Source organism: Muntiacus reevesi, chromosome 2 (assembly GCF_963930625.1).
Source record: "Muntiacus reevesi chromosome 2, mMunRee1.1, whole genome shotgun sequence".
Lineage (NCBI taxonomy): Eukaryota > Metazoa > Chordata > Mammalia > Artiodactyla > Cervidae > Muntiacus > Muntiacus reevesi.
The window spans coordinates 272,270,988-272,295,323 of NC_089250.1; the positions used below are offsets into that span (position 1 = coordinate 272,270,988).

The 24,336-nt window shown below is 39.5% G+C and overlaps 2 pseudogenes; both read left to right on the forward strand.

The window, feature by feature from the left end:
• The first annotated feature begins 213 nt into the window (after window positions 1–213).
• Window positions 214–1,153, forward strand: LOC136161665 (vomeronasal type-1 receptor 4-like; annotated as a pseudogene).
• Window positions 1,154–10,687: 9,534 nt separating this feature from the next.
• LOC136159304 (vomeronasal type-1 receptor 4-like) lies at window positions 10,688–11,502 on the forward strand (annotated as a pseudogene).
• The last annotated feature ends 12,834 nt before the right edge of the window (window positions 11,503–24,336 follow it).

Genomic DNA, 24,336 nt, shown 5'->3' on the forward strand with positions numbered 1-24,336 from the left:
GATTAATTTTACATATTAGTTCTTTAAATGTTATACATGAAACCCTTTAAAGGCTGCTGGTAACAGAAACTGAAGAAGCAAATATTTCCAAGTGGGAACTATTGTTAAATGGACAATATTGGATTTCAGTTGACATGATGCATGTAACCCATGCCTCATATTCCCATGCAGAACATTCTAACTCAAAAGTACCAGTGACTGTGAACTGAAATGATGGCCAGCAGCTTTTTCATGATAAGCATGATCATCTTAACACAGACCGTGGTTGGAATTTTGGGGAAATTCTCACTCCTTTGCAGTTATATCGTCCTTCACTTCATGGGTTACAGGTTACGGTCCACATATTTGACCTTCAGCACCTGATTGTGGCCAACTCCTTGGTCCTCCTCTCTAAAGGGGTCCCCCAGACAATGGAAGTCTTTGGGTGGAGGCATATCCGCAGTGATTTTGGCTGCAAACTTGTCTTCTTTCTGCACAGAGTGGGGAGGGGTGTGCCCATCATTAGCATCTGCCTCTTGAGTGTCTTTCAGGTGATCACGATCGGTCCCTGGAACTCCAGGTGGGCAGCGCTGAAAGTAACAGCTCCCAAGTACGTGGTTCTCTCTATTTTCCTGTGTTGGATCCTGCAAATGCTGGTAAATGTCTTTTTCCCTTTCAATATTACTGCAAATGGAGTGACAAAAACATCACAGAGGAAAGAGATTTTGGCTATTGTATTTCTGTTGTTACTGACAAAACTGACGATGCCATGTATGCAGCATTGCTATTATTCCCTGATGTTTTATGTTTGGGGCTCAAGAACTGGGCTGGCAGCTCCATGGTTCTCATCCTGTACAGACATAAGCAGCAGGTCCAGCACATTCGTAGGACTACCGCCTCCTCCAGGTCCTCCCCTGAATCCAGAGGTACGAAATCCATCCTTCTCCTCGGGAGCAGCTTTGTCTACTTTTATATTCTTTCCTCCATCTGTCAAGCTCTTTTGGCTCTTTTTGATCAGCCCAGCCAGTTCCTTGTGGACATCACTATAATCATTGCAGCCTGCTTCCCAACTGTCAGCCCCTCTCTGCTCATGAGCCATAACTCCAGTGTACACAGGCTCTATTTTGCCTGGATTACAAATGCAAGGTCCTCCACTATTATGAGAAAAGTGTGAATTTTATTTATTCCTATAATGATCCATTGCCAGTTCATTTATTCACCCTCAGAATCCTAATTTAAACTTTGAATCTCAAGATAGTTTTATACCAGACATGCCAAGCATCTTCTTCAATGTAAAGAACAATTGAAATATATTGTCATGAAATATGAATATATCAATGAAATTTTCTTGTAGAAAAGGAGTTCAGATTTATGCAATAAACAACAGGTCTTGAAATGATGTGCATATTATAAAGTGTTCAAATGTGTCACTTTCAGTCTAAAAAAAGAAATTTCCCAGAAATGAAGTAGGTATGGAATTATAGATAAAAATAAACAAGAAAATGGACCAGTGTGTACAGTCCTCCGAAATAAAACTGAAGAAATTAATATTCTCACAGAGTAAAGAATTCCCAGGTTAGGTCTCGAAGGTAAAATCTGGTAAGAGTTTGGTAGCCAGTTACAAGTTTAGAGTTAACATTTTTAAGAGAGATGGCGGTATTTATTAGAAAGAGTCTTGCAGGGAGATTAGCACATTAAAATATTTTCATGTAGAAATGAGCAGTTTGAAGTGAAGTACAATAAAAAAACATGCCAAAAGAAAACTATATTTCAGCAGATTTTTTAAACTGAAGGATATTTGGCATATAACATTGTGTTAATTTAAAGTGTAAGTTTTGGTAATTTGTTACATGTGAATATTGCAATATGACTGCCATTATAGCCACATATCACAATGCAGAGCTCTTCTTTTATGTTAAGTTTCTCATTGAATTATAGTTGATTTACAGTATTATAGTAGTGGCAGAGGTACAACATTGTGGTTCAATATATAGGTTATACTTTCTTTAAAGCTATTATGAACTATTGGCTATATTCCCTGTGCTGTAAAGTATGTTCTTGTAGTTTATTTATTTTATACATAGTAGTGTGTACTTCTGAATCTTTACTCTTTCTTGCCCCTTCTCACTTTCTCTCCCCACTGGTAAACACTAGTTTATTCTCTATGTATGAGAGTCTTTTTCTACTCCATTATTTTCATCCATTTGTACTAGTTTTCGATTGCATATGTCAAGTGATAATATACAGTATTTGTCTTTTTCTGTCTCTCTTAATTCACTAAACAGAATGATATCCAGGTCCATCTATGTTAGAAGCAGCAAAACTTTATTCTTAAGGGGTGAGAAGTATTCCATTGTATGTTTGTGTGTGTGTGCGTTCGTGTGTGTGTGTGTGTGTGTGTGTGTGTGTGTGTATACTGAATTCATTAGTTAGTTTTCTGGTGGATACTTTAGGGTTTTCTATATAAAGTATCATTTCTCTACAGTCGTGACAGTGTTACTTCTTCTCTTAGGTGTTGGATGTCTCTTATTATATTTTTATGCAAATGCTGTGGCTAGGACCTCCACAATGTTAAACCAGAATGGCAAGAGTGAACATCCTTCTCTTGGGCCTGATTTTAGAGGAAAGAGCTTTCAGATATCCACCTCTGTGGATTTGTTATAAATGACCTTTATCATGTTGAGATGTATTTTCTCTATGCCCATTTTTCTGAGAGTATTTACCATAAATGGATGTTCGATTTTGTCAATGCTTTTTCTACATCTACTGACACAATCTTGTGTTTCTCTTCCTTTTTTTAATGTGGTGTATCACGTGGACTGATTTGTGGATTTTTAACCATCCTTGCATCTCTGGAAAAATGCTACATGATAGTCATTTATGATACCCTTTATAGATTGTTGAATTCTGTCTGCTAATATTTTCTTGAAAATTTTCTCAACCATATTCATCAAGAAAGTGATCTGTAATTTTCTGTAATATCTCATTATAGTACTGGTATCAGCGTAGAGATAGCCTGATATAATAAATTTAAGAGTGTTCCCCTCCTCTTCAATTTTTGGGAATAGTTTAAGAAGGATAGATGTTATTTTTTAAAATGTTTAATAGGATCACATGTAATACCCTCAGGTCCTGCACATTGTTTTCTTGGAAGTTTTTGATTCAGTTTAGTTCAATTCAGTCGCTCACTCTTGTCCGACTCTTTGTGACCCCATGAACTGCAGTACAGCAGGCCTCCCTGTCCATCATCAACTCCCAGAGTTTTCCCAAACTCATGTCCAGTGAGTCAGTAATGCCATCCAACCAACGTCTCATCCTCTGTCATCCTCTTCTCCTCCCAACTTCAATCTTTCCCGGCATCAGGGTCTTTTCCAATGAGTCAGTTCTTCACATCAGGTGGCCAAAATATTGGAGTTTCAGGTTGAACATCAGTCCTTCCAATGAATATTCAGGACTGATTTCCTTTAGGATGGACTGGTTGGATCTCCCTGCAGGCCATGGGATTCTCAAGAGTCTTCTCCAACACCACAGTTCAAAAGAATCAATTCTTCTGTGCTCAGCTTTCTTTATAGTCCAACTCTCACATACATACACGACTACTGGAAAAACCTTAGCCTTGACTAGATGGACCTTTGTTGGCAAAGTAATGTCTCTGCTTTTTAATATGCTGTCTAAGTTCATCATAACTTATGGAAACAGTGAGAGACTTTATTTTGCGGGACTCCAATATCACTGAAGTTGTTGATTGCAGACATGAAATTAAGAGACGCTTGCTCCTTGGTAATAAAGTTATGACCAACCTAGACAGCATATTAAAAAGCAGAGACATTACATTGCCAACAAAGGTCCGTCTAGTCAAGGCTATGCTTTTTCTAGTGGTCTTGTATGGATGTGAGAGTTGGAGGTAAAGAAAGCTGAGCACTAAGGAATTGATGCTTTTGAGCTGTGGTACTGAAGAAAACTCTTGAGACTTCCTTAGACTGCAAGGAGATCCAACCAGTCTATCCTAAAGCAAATCCATCCTGAATATTCTTTGTAAGAACTGATGCTGGCTGAAACCCCAATATTTGGGCCATGATGAAAAGCACTGACTCATTTGAAAAGACCATTATGCTGGGAAGGATTGAAGGCAGCAGGAGAAGGGGATGCCAGAGATTGAAATGGTTGGATGGCATCACCGACTCTATGGGCATCAATTTGAGTAAGCTACAGGAGTTGGTGATGGACAGGGAAGTCTTTCATGGTGCAACCCGTGGGGTCGCAAAGAATCGGACAAAAGATAAGACCACTGAAATTTGTGAAGGCATATCCCCTTATACTAACTTCTTCCTCGTAAGAAACCATCACAAGAGATAAAGATTGCTCATAGAGTTGAAAACATATTGATAATGATATAAATAATAAACAGTTCTCCTCCCATGTATGTGACATCATCTGAGTAGTCATGTTATACTACATGGCAAGTGGCATTTTCGGGGCCTTCAAATTTACCAATGAGTTGATTCAAGATCGGGAATTTTCCCCAGTATCAGTGGGCCCAATGTAATTAGTTCAGTTCAGTTGCTCAGTCACATCCAACTCTATGTGGGCCCACGGACTGCAGCATGCCAGGCTTCCCTGTCTAGCACCAACTGCCAGAACTTGCTGAAACTCATGTCCATCAAGTCAGTGATGCCATCCAAGCATCTCATCCTCTCGTCCCCTTCTCCTGCCTTCAATCCTTCGCAGCCTCAGGGTCTTTTCCAATGAGTCCATTCTTCATCAAGTGGCCAAAGTATTGGTGCTTCAGCTTCAGCATCAGGCCTTCCAGTGAATATTCAGGACTGATTTTTATTAGGACTGACTGGGCTGATCTCCGTGCAGTTCTAGGGACTCTCAAGACTCCTCTCCAACCCTACAGTTCAAAAGCATCAATTCTTCTGTGCTCTGTTTTTGTGGTCCAACTCTCACATTCATACATTACAGGAAAAACCATAACCTTAACTGGATGGAACATTGTCAGCAAAGTGATATCTCTGCTTTTTAATATGCTGTCTAAGTTGATCATAACTTTTTTTCAAAGGAGCAAGTATTTTTAAATTTGACGGCTGCATGACCATCTGCAGTGATTTTGGAGACCAAGGAAATAAATTCTGTCACTCTTTCCTATGTTTCCCCATCTATTTTACATGAAATCATGGGACCACATGCCATGATCTTTGTGTTTCAAATCTTGAGTTTTAAGCCAGTTTTTTCACTCTCGCCTTTCACATTCATCCAGAGGTTCTGTAGTTACTCTTCACTTTCTGCCATAAGTGTGGTGTCATCTGCATATCTGAAATTGCTGACATTTCTCTTACCAATCCTGATACCAGCTTGTGCTTCATCCAGCCTGGCATTTCGCATGATGTACTCTGGATATAAATTAAATAAGCACAGCAACAGTGTACAGCCTTGATGTACTCCTTTCCCAATTTGGAACCAGTCCATGGTTCCATGTCCGTTCTAACAGTTCTTGACCTGCATGCAGATTTCACAGGAGGCAGGTCAGGTGGTCTGGTACTCTTATCTCTTAAATAATTTTCCACAGTTTATTGCAGTCCACACAAAGGCTTTGTTGTAGCCAATAAGGCAGAAGTAGATGTTTTTCTAGAACTCTATTGCTCATTTGATGATCCAGTGGATGTTGGTAATTTGATCTCTGGCTCCTCTGCCTTTTCTAAATCCAGCTTGTACATCTGGAAGTTCTTGGTTCACATACTGTTGAAGCTTGGCTTGGAGAATTTTGATCATTACTTTGCTAGCGTGTGAGATGAGTGCAATCGTGTGGTAGTTTGAACACTCTTTGGCATTGTCTTTCTTTGGGATTGGAATGAAAACAGACCTTTTCCAGTCCTGTGGCCACTGCTGAGTTTTCCAAATTTGCTGGTATATTGAGTGCAGCATGTTCACAGCGTCATCTATTAGGACTTGATATAGTGATAGGTTGTTACTGAATGATAAGACGCCAGGATTCTTGGCCTCCGGAGGAGTTGAATTCAATCCGGGGCCAGAGATGAGGCTGGATTGCTCAGAGCTTTTGTGTAATGAATTTTATTAAAGTTTAAAGGAGATAGAGAAAACTTCTGACACAGGCATCAGAAGGGGGCAGAAAGAGTACCCCCCTACTAGTCTTCAGCTGGATGTTGTGTAGTCACTAGCAGTCTTTTAGTGAAAGAAAGGAATGTCTCAAAACTCAGAATGGCACCAGGCCCCTCATCCAAAACTGCCTTTTGTGATAATTTTGGCACCAGATAATTCATCCCAGGCCATAAAACGATTGACTTGAATCTTGTAGAAGGGCAGATGACCATACAAATAGTTTCACTTACATAGATTAGGGGAACAATATTTGAGTATATAATACTGGTTTGTCAAGTAGGTTCTAAGCCACTTGCAGATTGAAGACACAGTCTGGGGTACATTAACATAGCTTCAGACAAACATTTCCATAAGAAAAATGTATTGGTTGACTCAGGGTTTGAGAATAGTTAGCTTCAGTTGAAACCAGGTGTCATGACGAACAGCGTTTTAAGAGAAACCGCCTTTTAAATTTTTATAGAGAAGGAAAAAAAATTTTATAGAGAAGGAAAAAAATATCACCAGGATGTTTCCTCCTGCCTATTAAGAGAGATAAAAATGTCTGGCACTTGTAGCCTATTTCCTCCATTTGGAGACCCCTGGCATTCCTGCCTGTTACCCTCTCAATAGCTCATCTGGAATTCCATTACCTCCACCAGCTTTCTTGGTCCTGATGCTTCTTAAGGCCCATTTGACTTCAGACTCCAGGATGTCTGGCTCTAGGTGAGTGTGCGTGATTATACCATCATATTTATCTGGGTCACGAGATTTTTTTGTATAGTCTTCTGTGTATTCTTGCCACCTCTTCTTAATATCTTCTGCTTCTGTTAAGTCCATAGCATTTCTGTCCTTTACTGTGCCCATTTCTGCATGAAATATTCCCTCGGTTTCTCCAATTTTCTTGAAGAGATATCTAGCCTTTCTCATTCGATTGGTTTCCTCTATTTCTTTGCATTGATCGCTGAGGAAGGCTTTCTTATCTCTCCTTGTTATTCCCTGGAAGCCTGCATTCAGATGGGTATATCTGTCCTTTTCTCCTTTTCCTTTCTCATCTCTGTTTTACTCAGCTAATTGTAAGGCCTCCTCAGACAACCATTTGTCTTTTTGCATTTCTTTTTCTTGGGGGTGGTCTTGAACACTGCCTCCTCTATAATGTCACCTACCTCTGTCCACAGTTCTTCAGGCACTCTGTCTATCAGATCTAATCACTTGAACCTGTTTGCCACTTCCGCTGTATAATTGTAACGGATTTGATTGAGGTCATACCTGAATGGTTAGTGGTTTTCCTTACTTTCTTCAATTTCAGTCTGAATTTGGCAATTAGGAGTTCACGACCTGAAGCACAGTCAGCTCCTGGTCTTTTTTTTGCTGACTGTATAGAGCCTCTCCATCTTTGGTTGCAAAGAATATAATCAATCTGATTTTGGTGTTGACCATCGGTGATGTCCATCTGGTGTAGAGTTGTCTCTTGTGTTGTTGAAAGAGGGTGTTTCCTATGACCAGTGCGTTTTCTTGGCAAAAGTCTTGTTAACCTTTGCCCTGCTTCATTCTATACTCCAAGGCCAAAGTTGCCTGTTACTTCAGGTATCTCTTGATTTCCTACTTTTGTATTCCAGTCCCCTATGATAAAAAGGACATCTTTTTTGGTGTTAGTTCTAGAAGGTCTTGTAGGTCTTCATCGATCCATTCAACTTGAGCTTCTTCAGCATTGATGGTTGGGGCATTGACCTGGATTACTGTGATATTGAATGCTTTGCCTTGGAGATAAACAGAGATCAATCTGTCATTTTTGAGATTACATCCAAATACTGCACTTTGCACTCTTTTGTTAACTATGAGCATTACTCCATTTCTGCTAAGGGATTCTTGCACATAGTAGTACATATAGTGGTCATCTGAATTAAATTCGTCTGTTCCATCCCATTTTAGTTCACTGATTCCTAAAATGTCAAGGTTCACCGCCCCATCTCCTATTTGACCACTTCCAGTGTACCTTGATTCATGGACTAACATTCCAGGTTCCTATGCAATATTGTTCTTTGCAGCATCGTACTTTACCTCCATCACCAGTCACATCCACAGCTGGCATTGTTTTCATTTTGGCCCAGTCTCTACGTTCTTTCTCGAGTTATTTCTTCCCACTCTTCTCTGGTAGCTGGGCAGCCTCATGTAAATCCGTGAAGTCTAATCACGCCCTCACACCATACACAAAAATAAATTCAACATGGCTCCAAGAGTTAAATAGAAGACATGACACCATAAAACTGCTGGAAGAAAACATAGGCAACACTTTCTCTGACATAAATTGCAGGATCATCCTTGGAAGTTCCAGGATCAAACAGACAGACTCTTACAGTTTGTATTACATTTAGGTTTGCCTTCATAAAACACAACAGCCTGGGAGGTTTAAACATAGATAGTTTTCCCCGTTTTTCACAGTTCTGGAGGCTAGAAGTACATAATCAAAGTGTCAGTGTGTTTACTTTTTGTGAAGCCTCCTACTTGCATTTCAGATTCTCTTTTAATTTTGCACTGATGCACTTGGTTTTAGTGGCATATTGTTTCCTCTCCAGGACGCTCCTGAATTAAGTCCTTGATAAAATAATTGACCCAACAAATGTACGTGCTTTGATTTATAACTGTTTTCAAACCCTCACTCTTTTTTCTATTTATTTCTTCTGCACCCAATTCTTTTCACAGCGTTCAATAAAAGTAAAGTATATTTCCTACAAAATTTCCATAATATTTGGCGTTGAATTATGAAAATGATTCTAAGTTGATATAAGTTGTGCCGGTGTTTCCTATCATAAGTTCTTGATGATGTTCCTCCTTTTCCTTTTGTCTCTTTGAATATATTTCCCAGGTGTTTTATCTCATTCCATTTCTTTACCAATGCTTTCATTGGCGGTTCCATTCAATGGTTGATGGTGAGGAAAGTACTAGTATTAGGGCAGAGACGCATCTCAGGGAAGTGAAGAATCCAGAGGGACGCACATGGTCTGTGTCAGTCCCTAATGTGTGTGATTTCATCATTTCTTCCTCGTGACACCATCACCTTCAGTTATCATGGAAAAGAAATTACCTGTCAAGTACAGCCAGTTGTCTCCTAAGGCTGCAAACTAGAAACTTGTAATTGTTTCCAGTAATTCACAACTGAGAGAAAAGTTTCCAGAAATGTTCTCAGCTCCCAAGCCTGCACTCCCATCGCTGCTGCAGGTGAAATGATAATTGCAGTTTTGACGGGAGGGGAGTGGAGGACAGTGTCTCAAACCCATTCATCAGAATCTGGCTGCCTCCCTCCCACACACATTCTGGGTATAATGACAATCCCACCGAGTCCTTGTCTTGGCAGCTGGAAGGTATGTTCGTTGTACTTTCGTCTGAGAAGCAGAGTCTGTGAGAGAAAGGCAGATCAAGATTCTGGGGAAGTGATCACATCAGAAACTGACACCAACACCAATTTGTTGACATTCTAGCAAATCTAGTACATCAGTTTATGAGAGACACGAGAATCCATGCTTTACAAGTGCCAAATTTTGCCTCTGTGTCTTGTATGTTAATGTCAACTGCAAATATTAATTCATTGCTAATATGTTCACTGGGCTCAAACAATAACATACTGATTCAGTGTATGATTGGACAATAATAATTTTGCTTTGTTTTCAACTGTTTTATCACATGCTAGTGTTTTATGCCCTAAGGTTTATTGCTTACATATGACTATTCAAACATTTCTATAATACATATTATTTTAGTTGTGTTTCTGTCACGGGAACAAAAGAATCTTTCTGTTGCCATCCTCACAGTGAATCATTCTCATTCATGACATTTCCTTGTCCTGAGGCAGGCTCTGGCTGTATTCTACTGCCAGCAGTGATGTTCATGTGTTAAGATGCTAAGATTTTATTCATAATATGTGGTTCCATAGAAGAAAGCTTTACAAATAAATGGAATCATGTTAATTGAAAATTTAAAAATATCACAGGTCTACAAACAGACATGTTGTGAAATTATAATCAAATATAGATCTGGTTTATTATATGTCTGCAACTAACTAGCTGTTTGACATGGCTGGTGATCAGTGCACTCTCTTTTTTTCTTGTTTTGGCCGTGCATCAAAGTTCATGAGATCTCAGATCCTGGACCATGGATTGAACCTGGACCCTCTGTGTTGGAAGGCAGAATTTTAATCATTTAAGCACCTGGGAAGTTCCTCAAACCACTGTCTTGAGTAACCCAATGGGATTCAGTCCTCATCCTGCACTAAGAAGCAGGTTGGGCAAATACTTAACCTGTCTGGGGGTAGGTTACACTCCTCTGTATAACTAAGGTCCCTTCAGTTCCTGCCTAATAAATTTGTGAAGAATGAAGATGTGATCACATAAGTATCTTCAGTGATTAATTTAACATATTAGTCCTCCTTAAATGTTAGACATGGAACCCTTTAAAGGCTGCTGGTAACAGAAACACAAGAGTCAAATATTTCCAAGTGGGAACTATTGCTAAGTGGAGAATATTGGATTTCAGTTGACACGATGCATGTAGCCCACGCCTCATATTCCCATACAGACCTTCTAACTCACAATACCAGTGACTGCGAACTGAGAGGATGGCCGTCATCTTTTTCATAATAGGCATGATCATTTAACACAGACCGTGGTTGGACTCCTGGGGAATTTCACACTCCTTTGTAGTTATATCATCCTTCACTTCATGTGTTACAGGTTAAGGTCCACAGACTTGATCCTTAAACACCTGATTGTGGCCAACTCCTTGGTCCTCCTCTCTAAAGGGGTCCCACACACAATGGCAGTGTTTGGGTGGAAGCAGATCCACAGAGATGTTGGCTGCAAACTTCTCTTCTTTCTGCACAGAGTGAGGAGGGGTGTGTCCATCGGTAGCATCTGCCTCTTGAGTGTCTTTCAGGTGATCATGATCAGTCCCTGGAACTCCAGGTGGGCAGCACTGAAAGTAACAGCTTCTAAGTACACCGTTCCCTCTATCTTCCTGTGTTGGATCCTGCAAATGCTGGTAAATGTCAGTTTTCCTATCTATATAACTGGCAAATGGAGTGACAATAACATCACAGAGGAAAGAGATTATGGCTGCTGTTCTACATTTCTTATTGACCAGAAGAATGGAAAAACCAGAGACGCCTTGTATGCAGCATCGCTGTCGTTCCCTGATGTTTTATGTTTGGGGCTCACACTCTGGGCCGGCAGCTCCATGGTTCTCATCATGTACAGACATAAGCAACAGGTCTAGCACATTTGTAGGACCAACGCCTCCTCCAGATCTTCCCCTGAGTCCAGAGCTACTAAAACCATCCTTCTCCTGGGAGCACCTTTGTCTACTTTTATACTCTTTCCTCCATCTTTCAAATTCTTCTGGCTGTTTTTGATCAGTCCACCTGTTTCCTTGTGAACTTGACTGTAATCATAGCAGCATGCTTCCCAGTTGTCAGTCCCTTTCTGCTCATGAGATGTGACTCCAGTGTATGCAGGCTTTACTTTGCCTGGATGAGAAACACAGAATCCTTTACTATTATGAGAAATCTGTGACTTGGCTATTTTTCCACAATGTACAAGTGACTGTTTATTCACCTCAGAGACATAACTAAAATTTTGAATCTCAAAAGAATATTAAACAGGACATGCTGAGCATCTTTTTCCGAATAAACAGTTGCAACAGAATTGTCATGACATATAGTTATCTTGTAAAGAATTATGTGCTTGAAGATTTTCTAATATTTTCAGAAAAGGGGTTCAGAATTTATACAATAATAAACACGTCTTGAAACCACCTTCATATTATTTACTATTCAAATGTGTAATTTTCAATCTACAACAGATGTCTCACTGAAACTAAATCGACATGAACTATAGAGAAAGGTTTGCGTGAACATGGATTAGCATTGGGATAGTCCTTAATGAAAGACAAGTTAATGACTTCACAGAATGAAGAGTGGTCTGCTGTGGAGTTAGAGTTTAAACTCAGTCTCCAGTTGTAGAGACTATGGGAGTCAATGATGAGTATTATAGATAACATGCCTAGAGAGATGGCAGTATTTATTGGAAATATTGTTTTATATGGAAATTAGTACATTTCACTATTTTCATGTAGCAATGACCAGATTGAAGTGAAGTGCAGCACGAGGAGCACAAAAAGAATGCTCCAATAAAAATGCAAGCAAAACAACAAAAATGTATGTTTCAGCTGATTGTTTAAATTAAAATGTATTTGATATATAACACAGTTTAATGTATACAAGCTGGTGATATACTTGTATATTGTAACATGATTGCTATTATACACATAATTAGCAACTCAATTACAAAATATATATTATTTTTTTCATCATTTTTTAGAATTTATTTTTTAATTGAAGGATAATTGCTTTACAGAATTGTGTTGTTTTCTGCCAAATATCAACATGGTAAAATGTGTATCCTTTTAATTTTAACTTTTCTATCAAATCATAGTTGATTTACAGTATTAGTTTTGCAAATGCATCATAGTGAGTCAATGTTTACATAGATTCTAAATTCTGAAACCTTACCATATCTCATTCCACCCTCTTTTTCTCTCCCCACTGGTAACCACTAGTTTCTTCTCTGTATATCTGAGTTCATTTCTGTTTGGTTCCATTCATCCATTTTTTATATATTTTAGGTACACAAATAAGTGATGGTATACAGTATTTGTCTTTGCCTTATTTCACTAAGCATAAGACCTTCTGGTCTATTCATGTTGTTGTAAATGGAAAATTTAATTCATTTTTGTGTGCATGTCTGCTCAATTGTGTCTGACTCTTTGTGACCCAATGGGCTAAACCCATCAGTCTCCCGGGTCCATGAGATTTCCCAGGAAAGATTACTGGAGTGGGCTCTCATTTCCTTATCCATGGGATCTGCATGACCGAGGGAACAAACCCATGTCTCCTTGGATTCTTTGCCACTGAACCACCTGACTGTTATACCAGTGTGTGTGTGTGTGTGTGTGTGTGTGTGTGTGTGTGTTTATAAAACATCTTTAACCACTCACCTGTTAATGAATTAGTATTTTCCTTTTCTTTGGGTGTATACTCAGGTGTATAATTGCTACATCACATGGTAGTTCTTTTTTAGGTTTTTGAGGCACTCCGTACTGTTTTCCATAAGTGGCTGCACCGATTTCTATTGCCTTCCACAGTGTACTAGAGTTTTCCTTTCTCCACATCCTCACCAGCATTTGTTATTTGTGGTCTCTTTGATGATATCTATTCTGATGGGTGTTAAGTGTGGTTTTGACTTGCATTTCTCTAATGAATAGCAATGTTGAGTATCTTTTCATGTGTCTGAGGGCCATCTGTACATCTTCTTTGAAATAATATTTAGTCAGGTTTTCTAGCCATTTTATATCATATTTTCTTTTTAAGACTGAGTTGTATGCGCTGTGTATACCTTTTGGATATGAACTTATCAGTCACATTCTTGGAAAATAATTTCTCTAATTCAGTAGGTTATCTTATCCTTTTCTCCATGGCTTTCTTTGCTGTGCAAAAGGTTGTAAATTTAATTAAGTCTCATTTGTTTATTTTTGCTTTTGTTACCTTCACTTTAGAAGACAGAACCAGCAAAATATTGCCACTACTTGTGTCAGAGAGTGTTCTGCCTGTGTTTTCTTGTTGGGGTTTTATGGTTTCCAGTCTTATATTGGGGCCTTTAATCTATTTTGAGTTTATTTCTGCATATGCTATGAGAAAATATTCAAATCATCATCTCATTCTTTCACATGTAGCTGTCCAGTTTTCCCAGCAACACTTTTTGAAGAGAATTTCTTAACCCCATTATATAGTCCTGCCTTTGCTCATGTATTAATTGACCAACAGTGCATGGGTTTATTTCTGGCCTCTCCATTCTATTCCAATTATCTGTGTGTCTGTTTTTGTGCCTGCTGAATACTGTGTTCATGACTGTAGCTTCGTTGTATAGTCTGAAGTCAAGGGACAAGTTTCCTCCATTTTCCTCTTTTTTCAAAAGCGGAAAAATAATATGCTTACCAAATTACAATGGTGGGACTGCCTAGGATGGACATTATCATTCCAACAACAAGAAATCAGAGTAGAAACAAGTCACCTCCCTAAAGCAGGTAAAACTCCTAGGACAGTAAATTCCACCAGATGTTAAAGTTTGAGAACTATCCTGTTTGTCTGGATGTTCTGTCCTCTGGACTCCCTGTCTCAAGGCCACCTTTATGACACCAGTAGCCATGGGCTCATCTACTGTGCATATATTGATTCATCACACCATTCGCTGATCAAAGCAGCTGTTGCTCTGTGGAGTAGTTATTGAAGCTTGGACCAGAACAGAACAGGATGTGTGTGTGTGTGTGTGTATCTATAAATTCCTGGAGGTCCATATAGTACTAGAAAAATGTGTTGTCTTGTTATTTAGTCACTAAGTCATGTCCAACTCTGAGAACCCATGGACTGTAGCCACCAGACTCCCCTGTCTATGGGATGTCTCAGGCAAGAATACTGGAGTGGCTTGCCATTGTCTTCTCTAGGGGATCTTCCCAGTCCAGGGATTGAACCTGCATCTCCTGCATTGGCAGGCAGATTCTTTACCACTGAGCCAGCAGGGAAGCCTGCTAGAAAACAGGAAAATGCTTTAAATAAGAAGAAAGAAAAAAACATAATGATGGTCTATAGCAAAGACACATAGGAGTCACCTAAAAGACCTCCCAATGACCAAGTTGAACAATTTTATTTCGAAGAAAGTAGTTTTGGATTATAACTCACAGTATAAAAGAAACGTGCATCAGTCTAAACTGACAATGAATACAATTGAAGAAATAATTTATTCAGTAAACAGAACTCTTTTTCAGAAATATTCCACAAAATTGTGTTGAAAGTATATCATGGAAAATGTGGAACATAACATCCCATTTTTTTTTTTTTTTTTTTTTTTAAATATTATTTTATTAGTTGGAGGCCAATCACTTTACAACATTTCAGTGGGTTTTGTCATACATTGACATGAATCAGCCATATAGTTACATGTATTCCCCATCCCGATCCCCCCTCCCACCTCCCTCCCCACCCGACTCCTCAGGGTCCTCCCAGTGCACCAGGCCCGAGCACCTGACTCATGTATCCCACCTGGGCTGGTGGTCCGTTTCACCATAGATAATATACATGCTGTTCTTTCAAAACATCCCACCCTCACGTTCTCCCCCAGAGTTCAAAAGTCTGTTCTGTATTTCTGTGTCTCTTTTTCTGTTTTGCATATAGGGTTATCGCCACCATCTATCTAAATTCCGTATATATGTGTTAGTATACTGTAATGTTCTTTATCTTTCTGACTTACTTCACTCTGTATAATGGGCTCCAGTTTCATCCATCTCATTAGAACTGATTCAAATGAATTCTTTTTAACGGCTGAGTAATATTCCATGGTGTATATGTACCACAGCTTCCTTATCCATTCATCTGCTGATGGGCATCTAGGTTGCTTCCATGTCCTGGCTATTATAAACAGTGCTGCGATGAACATTGGGGTGCACGTGTCTCTTTCAGATCTGGATTCCTCAGTGTGTATGCCCAGAAGTGGTATTGCTGGGTCATATGGCAGTTCTATTTCCAGTTTTTTAAGAAATCTCCACACTGTTTTCCATAGTGGCTGTACTAGTTTGCATTCCCACCAACAGTGTAAGAGGGTTCCCTTTTCTCCACACCCTCTCCAGCATTTATTGCTTGTAGACTTTTGGATAGCAGCCATCCTGACTGGCGTGTAATGGTACCTCATTGTGGTTTTGATTTGCATTTCTCTGATGATGAGTGATGTTGAGCATCTTTTCATGTGTTTGTTAGCCATCTGTATGTCTTCTTTGGAGAAATGTCTGTTTAGTTCTTTGGCCCATTTTTTGATTGGGTCGTTTATTTTTCTGGAATTGAGCTTCAGGAGTTGCTTGTATATTTTTGAGATTAATCCTTTGTCTGTTTCCTCATTTGTTATTATTTTCTCCCAATCTGAGGGCTGTCTTTTCACCTTACTTATAGTTTCCTTTGTTGTGCAAAAGCTTTTAATTTTCATTAGGTCCCATTTGTTTATTTTTGCTTTTATTTCCAATATTCTGGGAGGTGGGTCATAGAAGATCTTGCTGTGATTTATGTCGGAGAGTGTTTTGCCTATGTTCTCCTCTAGGAGTTTTATAGTTTCTGGTCTTACATTTAGATCTTTAATCCATTTTGAGTTTATTTTTGTGTATGGTGTTAGGAAGTGTTCTAGTTTCATTCTTTTACAAGTGGTTAACCAGTTTTCCCAGCACCACTTGTTAAAGAGATTGTCTTTTTTCCATTGTATATCCTTGCCTCCTTTGTCAAAGATAAGCTGTCCATAGGTTCGTGGATTTATCTCTGGGCTTTCTATTCTGTTCCATTGATCTATATTTCTGTCTTTATGCCAGTACCATACTGTTTTGATGACTGTGGCTTTGTAGTAGAGTCTGAAGTCAGGCAGGTTGATTCCTCCAGTTCCATTCTTCTTTCTCAAGATTACTTTGGCTATTCGAGGTTTTTTGTATTTCCATACAAATTGTGAAATTATTTGTTCTAGTTCTGTGAAAAATACCGTTGGTAGCTTGATAGGGATTGCATTGAATCTATAGATTGCTTTGGGTAGAATAGCCATTTTGACAATATTGATTCTTCCAATCCATGAACACGGTATGTTTCTCCAACTGTTTGTGTCCTCTTTGATTTCTTTCATCAGTGTTTTATAGTTTTCTATGTATAGGTCTTTTGTTTCTTTAGGTAGATATACTCCTAAGTATTTTATTCTTTTTGTTGCAATGGTGAATGGTATTGTTTCCTTAATTTCTCTTTCTGTTTTTTCATTGTTAGTGTATAGGAATGCAAGGGATTTCTGTGTGTTAATTTTATATCCTGCAACTTTACTATATTCATTAATTAGCTCTAGTAATTTTCTGGTAGAGTCTTTAGGGTTTTCTATGTAGAGGATCATGTCATCTGCAAACAGCGAGAGTTTCACTTCTTCTTTTCCTATCTGGATTCCTTTTATGTCTTTTTCTGCTCTGATTGCTGTGGCCAAAACTTCCAACACTATGTTGAATAGTAGTGGTGAGAGTGGGCATCCTTGTCTTGTTCCTGATTTCAGAGGAAATGCTTTCAATTTTTCACCATTGAGGGTGATGCTTGCTGTGGGTTTGTCATATATAGCTTTTATTATGTTGAGGTATGTTCCTTCTATTCCTGCTTTCTGGAGAGTTTTAATCATAAATGAGTGTTGAATTTTGTCAAAGGCTTTCTCTGCATCTATTGAGATAATCATATGTTTTTTATCTTTCAATTTGTTAATGTGGTGTATTACGTTGATCGATTTGCGGATATTAAAGAATCCTTGCATTCCTGGGATAAAGCCCACTTGGTCATGGTGTATGATTTTTTTAATATGTTGTTGGATTCTGTTTGCTAGAATTTTGTTAAGGATTTTTGCATCTATGTTCATCAGTGATATTGGCCTGTAGTTTTCTTTTTTTGTGGCATCTTTGTCTGGTTTTGGAATTAGGGTGATGGTGGCCTCATAGAATGAGTTTGGAAGTTTACCTTCTTCTGCAATTTTCTGGAAGAGTTTGAGTAAGATAGGTGTTAGCTCTTCTCTAAATTTTTGGTAGAATTCAGCTGTGAAGCCATCTGGTCCTGGGCTTTTGTTTGCTGGAAGATTTCTGATTACAGTTTCGATTTCCTTGCTTGTGATGGCTCTGTTAAGATCTTCTATTTCTTCCTGGTTCAGTTTTGGAAAGTTATACTTTTCTAAGAATTTGTCCATTTCATCCAAGTTGTCCATTTTATTGGCATAGAGCTGCTGGTAGTAGTCTCTTATGATCCTTTGTATTTCAGTGTTGTCTGTTGTGATCTCACCCTTTTCATTTCTTATTTTGTTAATTTGGTTCTTCTCTCTTTGTTTCTTAATGAGTCTTGCTAATGGTTTGTCAATTTTGTTTATTTTTTCAAAAAACCAGCTTTTAGCTTTGTTGATTTTTGCTATGGTCTCTTTAGTTTCTTTTGCATTTATTTCTGCCCTAATTTTTAAGATTTCTTTCCTTCTGCTAACCCTGGGGTTCTTCATTTCTTCCTTCTCTAATTGTTTTAGGTGTAGAGTTAGGTTATTTATTTGGCTTTTTTCTTGTTTCTTGATGTGTGCCTGTAATGCTATGAACCTTCCCCTTAGCACTGCTTTTACAGTGTCCCATAGGTTTTGGGTTGTTGTGTTTTCATTTTCATTTATTTCTATACATACTTTGATTTCTTTTTTGATTTCTTCTATGATTTGTTGGTTATTCAGAAGCGTGTTATTTAGCCTCCATATGTTGGAATTTTTAACAATTTTTTTCCTGTAATTGAGATCTAATCTTACTGCACTGTGGTCAGAAAAGATGACTGGAATGATTTCAATTTTTTTGAATTTTCCAAGACCAGATTTATGGCCCAGGATGTGATCTATTCTGGAGAAGGTTCCGTGTGCACTTGAGAAAAAGGTGAAGTTGATTGTTTTGGGGTGAAATGTCCTATAGATATCAATTAGGTCTAGCTGGTCCATTGTATCATTTAAGGTTTGTGTTTCCTTGTTGATTTTCTGTTTAGTTGATCTATCCATGGTTGTGAGTGGGGTATTAAAGTCTCCCACTATTATTGTGTTACTATTAATTTCCTCTTTCATACTCGTTAGTGTTTGCCGTACATATTGCGGTGCTCCTATGTTGGGTGCATATATATTTATAATTGTTATATCTTCTTCTTGGATTGATCCTTTGATCATTATGTAGTGACCTTCTTTGTCTCTTTTCACATCCTTTATTTGAAAGTCTATTTTATCTGATATGAGTATTGCGACTCCTGCTTTCTTTTGGTCTCCGTTTGCGTGAAATATTTTTTTCCAGCCCTTCACTTTGAGTCTGTATGTGTCCCTTGTTTTGAGGTGGGTCTCTTGTAGACAGCATATATAGGGGTCTTGTTTTTGTATCCATTCAGCCAATCTTTGTCTTTTGGTTGGGGCATTCAACCCATTTACATTTAAGGTAATTATTGATAGGTGTGGTCCCGTTGTCATTTACTTTGTTGTTTTGGGTTCACGTTTATACAACCTTTCTGCATTTCCTGTCTAGAGAAGATCCTTTAGCATTTGTTGAAGAGCTGGTTTGGTGGTGCTGAATTCTCTCAGCTTTTGCTTGTCTGTAAAGCTTTTGAATTCTCCTTCATATCTGAATGAGATCCTTGCTGGGTACAGTAATCTAGGTTGTAGGTTATTCTCTTTCATTACTTTCAGTATGTCCTGCCATTCCCTTCTGGCCTGGAGGGTTTCTATTGATAGATCAGCTGTTATCCTTATAGGAATCCCTTTGTGTGTTATTTGTTGTTTCTCCCTTGCTGCTTTTAGTATTTGTTCTTTGTGTTTGATCTTTGTTAATTTGATTAATATGTGTCTTGGGGTGTTTCGCCTTGGGTTTATCCTGTTTGGGACTCTCTGGGTTTCTTGGACTTGGGTGGCTATTTCCTTCCCCATTTTAGGGAAGTTTTCAGCTATTATCTCCTCGAGTATTTTCTCATGGCCTTTCTTTTTGTCTTCTTCTTCTGGAACTCCTATGATTCGAATGTTGGGGCGTTTCACATTGTCCCAGAGGTCCCTGAGGTTGTCCTCATTTCTTTTGATCCTTTTTTCTTTTTTCCTCTCTGCTTCATTTATTTCCACCATTTTATCTTCTACCTCACTTATCCTATCTTCTGTCTCCGTTATTCTACTCTTGGTTCCCTCCAGAGTGTTTTTGATCTCATTCATTGCATTATTCATTTTCAATTGACTCTTTTTTATTTCTTCTAGATCTTTATTAAACATTTCTTGCATCTTTTCAATCTTTGTCTCCAGGCTATTTATCTGTACCTCCATTTTGCTTTCAAGATTTTGGATCATTTTTATTATCATTATTCTAAATTCTTTTTCAGGTAGATTCCCTATCTCCTCCTCTTTTGTTTGACTTGGTGGGCCCTTTTCATGTTCCTTTACCTGTTGGGTATTTCTCTGCCTTTTCATCTTGTTTAGATTGCTGTGTCTGGAGTGGGCTTTCTGTATTCTGGAGGTCTGTGGTTCCTTTTTATTGTGGAGGTTTTACCCAGTGGGTGGGGTTAGACGATTGGCTTGTCAAGGTTTCCTGATTAGCGAAGCTTGCGTCAGTGTTCTGGTGTGCGGATCTTGATTTCTTCTCTTTGGATAGCAATGGAGTGCCCAGTAATGAGTTTTGAGATGGGTCTATGTGTTAGGTGTGACCTTGGGCAGTCTGTATGTTGACGTTCAGGGCAATGTTCCTGCGTTGCTGGAGAATTTGCGTGGTATGTCGTGCTCTAAAACTTATTGGCTCTTGGGTGGTGGTTGGTTTCGTTGCAGGTATGGAGGCTTTTGTAGGGTCACTTATTACTTAAAGATTCATGTAGTCAGGAGTTTTCTGGTGTTCTCAGGTTTTGGGCTTAAGTCTCCTGCTTCTGGATTTCAGTTTTATTCTTCCTATAGTCTCAGGACTTCTCCAACTATACAGCACTGATAATAAAACTTCTATGTTAATGGTGGAAAGTTTCTCCCCCGTTAGGGATACCCAGAGAGGTTCACCGAGTTACATGGAGAAGAGGAGAGGGAGGAGGGAGATAGAGATGGGCAGGAGGAGAAAGAGGGGGACTCAAGAGGAGAGAGACAGATCTACGAAGTTGTCTGATCCCAGAGTGTTCTCCGTAGCCCAGACACCCACAAAGATTCACAGAATTGGATTGGGAAGAGAAGGGGAAAGGAGGAAATAGAGGTGTTCTGAGGTAGAAAACAGAGTCAAGATTGGGAGAGAATAATCAACACACTCGTGAATAAAAATGGGAGCTGAATATTGGATTCTTAAATGTTCACAATTTATATCATATACTGAAAAACAAAAATTAAAAATCTAGAGTAGAGGTTAGACTCTTAAAAATACTATATTAAAAACAAAAACCAAAACACACAAAAGAAATTTTAGAAATATATATGAAGTTTGGTATAAAAATAGGGCTTCTCTTCTTTTTTTTTTTTTTTCTTCCCTTTCTCTTTCTTCTGTAAGGTTATAGTGGATTGAAAATGAAAATTAAGGCGTAGTAAAAGGAGTGCTAGAGGGCTTTAAAAGAAATAAGAGAAAAAGAAAAAGAAAATAGAAGAGAAGAAAAAAGAAAAGAAAAAAAGAAGAAAGAAAAAGAAAAAAGAAAGAGAAAAAAAATTGTTTTGCGTAATTAAAAAAAATCGTAAAAATCTATGAAAATGAAAGTTAAGGAGTAATGGGGGAGTAATAAGGAATTTTTAAAGGAAAATAAAAGAGAACCAAGAAAAAAGAAAGAAAAAAAATTTTTTTTTTCCTTACTTAAAAAAAAAAAAAAAAAAAAAAAAAAGAAAAAAAGAAAAAAAAAAAAAGAAAAAGAAAAAATATATCTAGGAGTTTCCCTGGAGCTGTTGCGGTCAGTGTGGGTTCGGCTCAGCTTCAGATAGCTCCTCGTTCCAGCTTACACTTCTCGATATCTACAGGCCCTTCCGGTGTAGTCAGTCGGTGGTTTCTTCAGGGATTTTAATCTGTTACACCGGTCCCTTCTGAAGCGGTTCCCTTTGTTTATTTGGGTTCTGTTGCCGGTCTCTCTTCCGCGCCTAATTTCCGCCCTGACACACGGGGCGGAGGTGGATTCTTATTCAGGTAGCTAGTTCCGTCGCGCTGCGGCGAGGGGCTGTGCGGGGAGGGACCGGCGCTCCCGGGAGAGGCTTGCGCTCTTTTCTCGATCTGCGCTGCTCAGGCTCCGGGCTGCTCCGTCTGAAGCGCGCGCCACGCTGCGCGCGGCTCCAGCCCTCGGGCGATTCACAAAAGCGCGGCACACAAAGCCGGGCCCGCGCTCCGTCCCCACGCCGCCTGAGCGGCCCAGGCAGCCAGGCGCTTGACGGGCGCTCTCTCCCCGGGTGCGGCGCGTCTTCTGCCCTGCGCGGTCCCAGTCTCAGTCCCCGCCGGCGCCAGTCGGGAGCGCGCGCCCTCCGTCCTCCGCGACCCCAGCCGCAGCTCCCGCCCGCGCTGGTCGGGCGCCCGCGCCCTCCGTCTCGCCACGACCCTCCCGGCGGGCTTCGGCCGCCCAGAATCTCGGTCCCTTTGTTCTGCGAACGGCCGGCAGTGTGTTCGGGCCGGTTAATTTTCTGTCTCTTTTGCTGTCCCACAGTTCAAGTTGGCAACTCACAAAAGCTCCCTCTGATTGTCCTCAGGGCGCTCAGGCCCGGATCCAGCCCCAAGTAATGCCGCCCGCTCCTCTCCGATCCGCCCCCACTTGCTGGTGGCGGATGCGGGCGTCTGGGGTACTTTTCTGCTGGGAGTTGCTTTTAGGCTCTTAATCTGTGGGTTTTATTTATTGTATCCCTCCCAGTCAGATTCAAACTCTTGAGATTCCAACACTTCCCCCAGGCCCGCCAGAGCGAGGGTTTCCCGGTGTCTGGGAACGTCCTCTATTAAGTCCCTTCCCGGGACGGATCTCCGTCCTTAGCTCTTTTGTTTCGCTTTTTATCTTTTATATTTTGTCCTACCTCCTTTCGAAGACAATGGGCTGCTTTTCTGGGCGCCTGATGACCTCAGCTAGCGATCAGAAGTTGTTTTGTGAAGTTTGCTCTGCGTTCAGTTATTTTTTTGATGAATTTCTAGGAGAGAAAGTGGTCTCTCCGTCCTACTCCTCCGCCATCTTGGCTCCTCCCCAACATCCCATTTTTTAAAATTAATTAACTAAGTAATTAATTTTTTTTTTTTTTTTTTTTGCTTTACAGTATTGAGCTGGTTTTGCCATACATTTACATGAATCCTCCATGGGTGTACATGTGTTCCCCACCCAGAACCCCCCTCCCACCTCTCTCCTCATCCCTTCCCTCTGGGTCATCCCAGTGCACCAGTCCCGAGCACCCTGTATCATGCATCAAACCTGGACTAGCGTTTCATCTCATGTAAGATAATTTACATGTTTCAATGCCATTCTCCCAAATCATCCCGCCCTCACCTTCTCACACAGAGTCCAAAAGACTGTTCTATAGATCTGTGTCTCTTTTGCTGTCTCACATACAGGTTTATCATTACCATCTTTTTAAATTCCATATATATACGTTAGTATACTGTGTTGGTGTTTTTCTTTATGGCTTACTTCGCTCTGTATAATAGGCTTTAGTTTCATCCACCTCATTAGAACTGATTCAAATGTATTCTTTTTAATGGCTGAGTAATATTCCATTGTGTATATGTATCACAGCTTTCGTATCCATTCATCTGCTGATGGACATCTAGGTTGCTTCCATGTCCTGACTATTTTAAACAGTGCTGTGATGAACATTGGGGTACATGTGTCTCTTTCAACTCTGGTTTCCTCGGTGTGTATGTCCAGCAGTGGGATTGCTGGCCATATGACAGTTATATTTCCAGTTTTTTAAGGAATCTCGACAGTGTTCTCCATAGTGACTGTACTAGTTTGCATTCCTACCAACAGTGTAAGAGGGTTCCGTTTTCTCCACACCCTCTCTAGCGTTTATTGCTTGTAGACTTTTGGATAGCAGTCATCCTGACTGGTGTATAGTGGTACCTCATTGTGGTTTTGATGTGCCTTTCTCTCATCATGAGTGATGTTGAGTATCTTTTCATGTGTTTGTTAGCCATCTGTATGTCTTTTTTAGAGAAATGTCTGTTTAGTTCTTTGGCCCACTTTTTGATTGGGTCTTTTATTCTTCTGGAATTGAGCTTCAGGAGCTGCTTGTATATTTTTGAGATTAATTCTTTGTCTGTTGCCTCGTTTGCTATTATTTTCTCCCATTTTCAAGGCTGTCTCCTTGCTTATAGTTTCTTTTGTTGTGCAGAAGCTTTTAATTAGGTCCCATTTGTTTATTTTTGCTTTTATTTCCAGTATTCTGGGACGTGGGTCATAGAGGATCCTGATGTGGCTTATGTCAGAGAGTGTTTTGCCTATGTTTTCCTGTAGGAGTTTTAGAGTTTCTGGCCTTACGTTTAGATCTTTAATCCATTTTGAGTTTATTTTTGTGTATGGTGTATATGACTAACAATGAGAAAAAAGAAAGAGAAATTAAGAAAACAAGTCCATTCACCATTGCAACGAAAAGAATAAAATACCTAGGAATATATCTACCTACAGAAACAAAAGACCTATATATAGAAAGCTATAAAACACTGGTG